The following is a 9,214-nucleotide window of genomic DNA, read 5'->3' as shown; positions in this document are numbered from 1 at the left end:
ATAGTTTTTATGAAAAACAAATCAATAAGTTCAACACAATTTTAATCAAGCATGTAAACATTATTAATTATTTTTTCCTTTTAGCACAATACTTCTATTTGAGATAATCATATAGTTGGCAGACAATACTTTAATGCTAAATCCTTTATAAAAAAGTTTTCTTATGCTAAATAAGTTGTGTTTCAAGCCATATACTTGTAAAATATTTTTAATAATGAAATTTTGGGAGTTTTCAATTATACCTAATCCAACCACTCTCCTTGTGGTGTTATCTCAAGTGACCTTGCCTCCTACCCTAGACTCTAGCAAAATGAATTAATTTGCATCTCCAGTCATATGACTTAAACATCTATTGTCCATGTACCAAATGCTATCATGAGGCCTTCAGTGAGAGCATCACCATAAAATCATTAGATGTTAGATTTGGGAATCCTAACATGTTTAGATCCCATCTTATGGTAAGAAGAATGAAATACATATATGCTATGCTGTGACTTTTTAAGTTTTGGTCTCCAAACGAAATGTTTTTTATGGTGAATGGTAAAAGTGTAGGAGATATGTCCTAGCATGCCATAAGAAAAAATATCTAACACTAGGAAAAGGATTTAATAATCTATTTGGGTTATGGCGCCGCTTTCTAGGTTTGAATGGTGCATGCTGATGTGATGGATTATAAAACTCTTCAGGTGAAGGTTGTTTTTTATTTTCATAAAAGTATTTACTTTGATTTGTAAAAATATGTTTTCACATTCAAGAATTGAATTTTTAATTTTCAATGCATTCTACCTATTATCTATTTCAAAAGCAAGAGTATTTAATCTCTTGTATGCATTTTTTAAATCAACATGTGTCATTTTTATGGAATCATAAAGCTTAGTTAATTAAGAATGCTTCTTCTATAAAATGTCAAATTCATCTAACAAAGCCATGTGATTACTATCCAAAGTGGCATGATCTTTTCTTAAGCATTCATACTTTTGTTGTAGAATTAAAAAATCAGATTTAAGGCTGGCATGTGATTTTTTAAGCTTCCTATATGTAATATAAATTTTTTTAGAAACTTCAAATAATTCATCATAGTTAACCTCACAAACCTCCTCTTGATCAGAATGATCAAGATGATCTCTTATCATTAAGCAAATTTTGGTTTCCTCCTCTTCTACTTCAATTTTAGAAGATTCTTATATTAAATCTGCTCATAAAGATTTTTGGGTCCTTTGCTTGCCCTTCTTAAATTTTGCCTTTTCTTAACCCTTCTCCTTGCTTGGGTGAGCCTTAAGAGTTAGGAAATCAAAATTCATGTTCCTTGGCTTCTTGTATTCAAAGTAAATACCATCAGAAGAAATTTTAGAAGTTTTACCTTTCTTACCCATATTTCATTGCTGATGACAATTTCACATTTTTTCTAAAAATCTCTTGATTTGTCTAGTCATTAGGTAATTATCATCATCATCTTGTCTGGATGATTCACTATAAGAATCATTAGCCCTTAAGGCTATAGTTTTTTATTTTCTCCTTTCAATTGTATTAAGCTGGTTTTGACTCACTCCTTGCTCGTAGGTAATGAGTGATCCAAGTAAGTTATTAATATAATAAAGATTCAAATCTTTAGATTTAGTAATGGCAGTTATTTTTACATCATAAGAAGAAGGTAAATAATGATGAATTTTATTAACTTTTTCATAATTTGTAAGCTCTCTTCCTAAGGCATGTAGGGAAGTAACAATCTGTGTAAACCTAGCATACATTTTAGAACTAGATTTACTAGGTTTCATGGAAAAAAGTTCATAATCATGAAGAAGAATGTTTAGCCTAGATTATTTTACTTCAATTATTCATTCATAAGTAATGCAAAGTTTCTCCCAAATCTCTATACCAGTTGAATAAATTGAAATATACTTATAATTATCATATTTTAAAGAATAGAAAAAAAGTTCAAACATTTGGTATGATATTTAGTTGGGCTAAATCTTTATCATTAGTCGTCCAATAAAAAAAAATGTATTTCAGTTTTAACACCATTTACTAAATGAAAAGGTGCAGAATAACCATCCTGTACTAGCATCCACATGCGATAATCAATTGATTGTAAATGGTAGACATGCAAGTTTTACAAAAATCAAAAGGAATGTTATCAAATAAAGGTGGTCTATTAATTGAGTATCCTACTATAGTGTTAAAATTACAAAAGTTAGCCATAAAATCATTTTTCAAAACTTTTTAAAACTTAATTTATAAATCCTGCTCTGATTTAACTTGAAAGTTTGTGAGGGCTGTTACTCCTTTATGAACTAGGGTAAGGCTAACCAAGAGGGGGAGGGTGAATTTGTTATTTAAAAATTTGTTTAATAGAAAAAAATCTTTTTAAAATCTTTTTGAATATTTTAAAATAAATTATTTATGCGGAAGAAAGAATAATTTTATAATAACAAAAATATGAGAATTTGACCACCAAAATAATCACAGAATAATACAAAAGTTAAATACAAATAAGTAAATAGAAAGAACGCACTAGATTTATAGTGGTTCTGTTAACTTGACATACATCTATTCCGCATAAACCTCCTTTCTAAGTATTGAACTAAAAGTAGTGTCTCTCCTTTTGCCTCTATAGCAAGGTGGAGAAGCCCTTACAAAATATTTCTATTGACCTGATGAGGCAGAGTACCTTTAATCCTTTTACACCCTCCTGGATTAGGTAGACAACCTTGAATTCCTCTTACTCTCTCATCAAGTAGGCAGAGAACTTTGGAACCATTTTACTCCCTTAGAGTAGGTAGAGAACCTAGGAATTCTTTCAACCTCATTATGAAGGAAAAGAACATAAATCTGATGTTGATGAAGATCTCCCCTAGAGCCACCAAGGAACCAAAAAAGTAGCCTAAAGAGGATGGTGGAAACCTTACTTGGCGCAACCTTTATATAAGTCCCTCTCAATGGAATTTCTCTCTCTCCCAAGCCCTATCTCTTCCTTCTCTAAGCTATCTCTCAGATCAACTCCGCAACAAAAGATTATCTTAAGTTAAAATAAGAGAGCTTAAATAGAGAACCACAAAAGAAGCAGTAATTTTTAACTTATCTTCAAAGATCTTCCAATACAATTTAAATATTATCCTATACAATTAGTACAAAATATCCCTTTTAGCCAGTATAATCATTTTTTCCCTATATGATCACTTCAAGTATTTGTATAGATCATCCAGTATGATTTTATGATCATCCGAGATAATTAGTTCAAGATGTTGTATTGATCATCCGTTACAACATGATATGATGGGTGGTAATTTACATATCGTCCCACAATTGTCTCAGGACATCCATTACAATCTCCTAGATGATTAGAAGAAAATGATAGTTTTAGTCTTGGATGATATGGGATCATCCATTGAAATATAATAGATAGTCCTTTACGATCTAAGTAGATTCTCCTGTATGATATAATTGAGCAATCTAACCATAATTATTCTTCTAATCACCATATCAATTTAGGAAAAATTATCATAAATCGTCCAGTTTAATTCATATTATCCTATACGATTAGAATAAAATTTGAAAATTAAAATATTACATAAATTATGATTGTCGGCTATTTTTCACAATATGAACTGATCATCCTGTGTTATACAGATAATATTATATGATTAGTTTAACCACACTTAACTAGTAGAGATGACTTAAATAGGATTCTTATTTTTAACTAATCATCTAGTATGATTGAAATCATCCAGTATGATTATGTTTAAAAAAGAAAATTTTCACTAACTAAATCACTCCCTATGTGTGTATTCAAGGTTACTTAGATTGGGGTGCACCAGATACATGTCTTGATTCAAGAAAGATAAAAAGTATATTAAAATTGAAATTACAATTAGACTTAACCCTAGTCTACTTGATTTTGAGTTGATTGAAATTACAAAATGAACTTATGGACCTAAAAAGTTAGTGAGCCAGGTTGGCAAAAAAGATATGCAAGAATAGTAGTAGTAAAGAAATACTAAATTTATTATAATCAAACTCACTGTACTTGGGCCCAAATTTGCAATAGTGAGAGTTTTTAGTAAATACTTCACTAACTTTAGAAATTTTTACAGATGTGCCAAAAGATTCAAAATGTGTATTCTCACAATTTATTTGTAAAGATTTGGGGACAAAAAAAAAACTACTAGATCAACTGCAAACTAATATGAAAATGAGTAGATATTTGAATAACTCATGGTTTGATTAGCCTACTTTTGCCTAGCTTTTTGGCCTCTAGGAAACCACCTAGATAAACTTATTTGGTTATTTTGGTTTGAAGGGCAAGACTACATGAACTATGGGAGTAGAAAATATTTACGTGTGTTGATCTATATGAAATCTTTTTGCATCTTATTGGCATGATCCTCACTAGGACTATATTGAAGAATATGATTGATGGATGACTAAATGGCTAGTATCTTTAAGAGGGTGTTTCTTACTAGAGGAGTTTGTTCTCTAGATCTATGGAGTCTAGTGTGATCCCCTATAACCATAGAACTGCCAATAGATAACATAGCACCACAATGACTCAATCTAGTGGCACAATGCATAATTTTTTTTTCCAAAATATATAGAGCTTAAATTAGCAATACAACTATCCCTAGTGTCCTAATGCTCCATAGGAAAACTTTTAGGTGTGTTTCATGCATATAGACCATTGAGACAAGCTTCAAAATAAACATAAACATTCACATGTATATAAAACATTATTAGATACATTTAGAAAGATGATACAATATGTTATGACACACCAGAGTGATGCGACACTCAACAAGGTGGTACCATGGTGTTATGAGATGAATTAGTGTCTCAGCACTATTGAGCAAGCTTAGCTGTGATCCTATATTATGTCAACACATATGATGGCTAAACTTGTATAGCTATTGACTGAATTAGCATTACTTCTCAGTTGGATAACTTCTCTGCCATGGCATTATACAAGATTAGCACAGCGACACTAGAATGTATAATCCAAAATTATATTATAGTGATGCAAGATATTTCGATGCTCTATTTCCTGAGACACATGTGTTGTGATCTATCTTTTTATGGCGTGGTGTTATTTTAACCCTTTTAAAAATTTGCCTTTTTTAAAGATTTTTTGCACAAGTACAACTACATATTTTCATTGAATTGAAATACAATAAATAGTACAAAATTTACTCTTAACACATACTTTCTAAGTTAGAATAAGTTTAGACATTATTAGTGTAGGTTTGAAAATACTCCCTCCTTAGAAAAATACCATCATTAGCATTTCTTCTTAATGATCAAACAAATTGATCTTGGTGCAATTGTCTCATTTATGCTTTCTTCTCTTAAGTAGCTTCTCTTTCAGTCTTGTTTTTCCACTACACCTTGACCATTGGAATCTTTTTGTTTAGTAATATTTATCCTACTTATAGAGCTTAAAGTAATCCTTATTTTAGTACATGTTCTCCATAATGGTTTTAAACTTATGTATAAGACCACATGTGATGCCTTTTTTTATTATGTTTCAGGAGCTACGAATTTGCCCTTTAATGACATCCTTTCTCCTTTCTATGTTTGAAGTTTTGTATAAGTCCTATTATGACATCATTGTTTTTATCCTAATATTGGAATTTTGGGTAAGTCCTCTTATAACATCCTTTCTTCTTTATGTTTCTAATGTTAAGTACAAGTTCTATGATTTGCATTTCTTCATCTTGCTTATGGAGTTTAGTGTAAGTCCTTTTATGACATCATTTCTCCTTCCTATTCTTTATGCTAATTATAGGTTCTTCTTCTATTGCATCCTTTTTTCATCTTACATTTGTATCTTACTATAACCTTTCTAATTCCTGTATGACTAATTTTTTATCTCCCAAAACCATAGGTTAACCTTAATTAATCAAGTTTGACTCTATATTGAACTGATGATTTATACCACATAGATCCTATTAGATTTATTAGAGTGGTAATCATCTAGTGAAATTTGAGGATTAAACAAATCTATAGGAATTGCGACTTAATCTATGGGAGATGAAAGAAATAATCAAGAAGACCATTCAATTCTGATATATATGATGATCTTGATCTTATTTGATTATATATTATTACACAATATTAATTAGTTAAATCACAGCCATCCAATCTCAGATCATACAGCTAAAACCAATTCTCAATTGACATACTGTCTCTTCTAGTTTTAAATAACATACCCATTAATAATGAATAAAAAGGTGCATAGTTTGCACTAACTATGTATAGCATGTAATCTTTTAATTTTAAATTAGGTTTACCATTTATAATATTACAAGTTCATAAATAATGATCTTGGGGACCAAATTGGGTGAATGGGAGCTCTATATATTCATATTTAAATCCTCTCTTTAATGAATCCATTCCCAGCATATGGGGAATCTTGAATTTTAGTAAATAGTGTAAACAATAAAAATCTTGTAGTCAGTTAAATCCATTGCATAAATTCATTGGGAAAGCTTCATATTTTTATTTGACTTAAAGTTTCCAAAAGATAATTAATTAAGGTTTTTGAAAAATTGATATTGAAAGTTGGATCTAGGTATCTAAATCTCCTATGAATGCAAGCCCTCATAGTTAATTACATTTTAGGAAACTAGAATTTCTTATAAATACTCTCGATTAAAGTAGCGGTAGAAATTTTATTTAAGATTTCAAGGTTTGATATCAAAGGATGTGAGGATTAAAATTTTCAAACACCAATGGTTCTAAATTGAACGCTTATTTTTTTGGACATCAAAGGAGGAAAAGTGGGAGATACTTTGGGATTCTGAAATATTTCTGAAACATCCCAGCTTATCCTATTATTAGGCTTAAAATTAGATTGAAAGATATTTAAATTTGAATATTATATTTTATTAAAAAAATGGTATTCAATTTCCAAAGGTTGAGGACTTATAGCCTGAGCTTGCGTCAAAACCTAAATCTAAATGGGGTACTAAAAATTAGTAACCCAAACCTAGACATACCTTGGCTTGGAATGGGGAGGCAGCTAACTGCCTAAATGTTTGAAAACCATGACTCTAATTTTTTATGTGAGAGTGGTAGGGACATTACTTAAGATAAGTTTTTGAGAATATGATAAATATTTAGAGCTATCCTTAATTTGGCCCTTGACTTATATTGGGTAATATGAAGCATAAAGTAAATGCAATTAAATTTTTGACTCATTTTTAATTTATTTCTAATGCAATGTATGCTAGTTGACTGAATGAAAATGCTTAAATAAAATGTGAATCATTTTTAAATAAAGTATTAAATATAAGTTTTATCCTAGATTAGACGTATTCCTCTAGATAGATCATTAGGTCCGGTGGTCCGCTAAAACCCACAGGTAGGGAGGTGCCTAACAAAGGGAAACAAGGTGTAGAAAATATGCTATGAGAACTCCCGATAGTCCTAGACTTATTTCTTAAATATCAGAGTTGCTATGTTATCTTAAAATATTTTAATTTTAATTAAAGTAGAAATAGTTTGTTCGTACCCTAACGAGGCTCCGATCTTTCTAGGCTAAAATAAAATCGATATGCAAGATCACCAAAAAATTAGTAGGAGCATGAAATGCTATATCTCAAATCAACACATCATTATTAATCAAATCAATTAATATTCAAATTAAAAGTCCTTGTGACAAGTGCCACTTTATATTACAATATAGGGTTCATAAAAAGTAAAGTGTGTTGCAAACCTATTTTTATGACCTGTGTTTTGATGATTGACAAACACTATTGATTCTCTTGGACTACTTGTTTCTTCTAACTTTTCAGGAATCAAAGAACGGACGAACAGACGAAGCCAGTTCAGGATTGCGTAGGTTTAGGGTTGATTCAAACTGTACTTTTTTTTTCACTTCTTGAGTCTACTTGTAATGGTCAAAGAGACTGATGATAAATAACCCTACACACACACACTTGAGAGACTTAGAATTTCTATTTTTTCTCATATCGGCCAGGATGATTTTTACATCGTCTTGGATGATCAGGCTTAAAACAGAAAGTCTAAATAAGGATTCTTAAGGCAACCGTCATTAACATATCGGCCTGGATGATACGTGTATCAGCCAGGATGATAAGCTCAAAACAGAAAGAAATTGCCGCCATAGACAATTAAGGTATACTGTATTTTTAAATTATGGGCCAGGACGATCATTGATCTGCCTGGACGAAATTCTCAAATTATACCTTAATTGATCGTGAAATCAAGGGAGTAATTAAGAATGATTGATACGATCATATCGTCCTGGATGAACGCATGATCGGCTAGGACGAGCCAGTCAGAAACCTTAAGTTACTTCAGGACGATAAATATCGGCCAGCTCATATCTAGGGCGATTCTTAGGACAATTTTCCCATGATTTGAATTGATCGGCCAGGACGATCGTGAGATCGGCCTGGACGTTCAAGCAAATTTTCAATCATCCAGTTTTGCATCCAGGGCGATACTCTGGCCGATCTTCTGAGTTTTGTACTGATCGGCCTGGCCGATGTCCATATCGGCCTGGACGATAATATCGACAACTTGCAATTAATGAGCTCCTTTGAAGCTCTTCTATTCAAGAGCTCTTGTTCAACATTTTTGACAACCTTTGGTTGCTTCCTTGACCTGAGAAGGCCTTGAGGAGAGAAAGAGAGAGTGGGAGAGAGAGAGGATCTTGTGAGGGGGAGCTTGTGAGGGGATTCACAAGGGTTGCTTCAAGGATCGCTCTGCTTCTTCTTCGTCTAGAGTTTCTCGTCTGTGGAAGGGTCGGTAGAGGTAAGGAGTTAGCTTTTGGTTGTGGTTCTCTGCCAGCTTCAGGAGGAAGCGAAAGGAGAGAGGTTCTCTGCCTTACCGGGGTGGAAAAAAGGAGGTTCTTGTGAGGGCTTCTCCGCCTAGCCGTGGGGGCTAAAGGAGAGTCATGTTTTGTAGTGCAATACTTAGAGGGTGCCTCAAAGGGGTGGACGTAGGTCGAGTTAAACGAACCACTATAAATTCATGTGTTCTTATTTTCTTGCTTCCGCACTTTTATTTCCATATTTTTTTTGAGGTGTGATTTTGGTTTATGTGTTTTTCGTTCTTTGTGAATAGAAATTTTTAAAATACCAATTCAAGCCCCCCCCCTCTTGGTTAGTTTGGGACTAAGTTCATAAGGGCTTAACATCCCTAACGAACTTTCAAGTGGTATCAGAGCGGGATTCAAAAATTTAAGTTTGAAAAC

Source organism: Dendrobium catenatum, unplaced genomic scaffold (genome assembly GCF_001605985.2).
Source record: "Dendrobium catenatum unplaced genomic scaffold, ASM160598v2 fragScaff_scaffold_1483, whole genome shotgun sequence".
NCBI lineage: Eukaryota > Viridiplantae > Streptophyta > Magnoliopsida > Asparagales > Orchidaceae > Dendrobium > Dendrobium catenatum.
Note: the sequence above shows the minus strand (reverse complement) of the source record.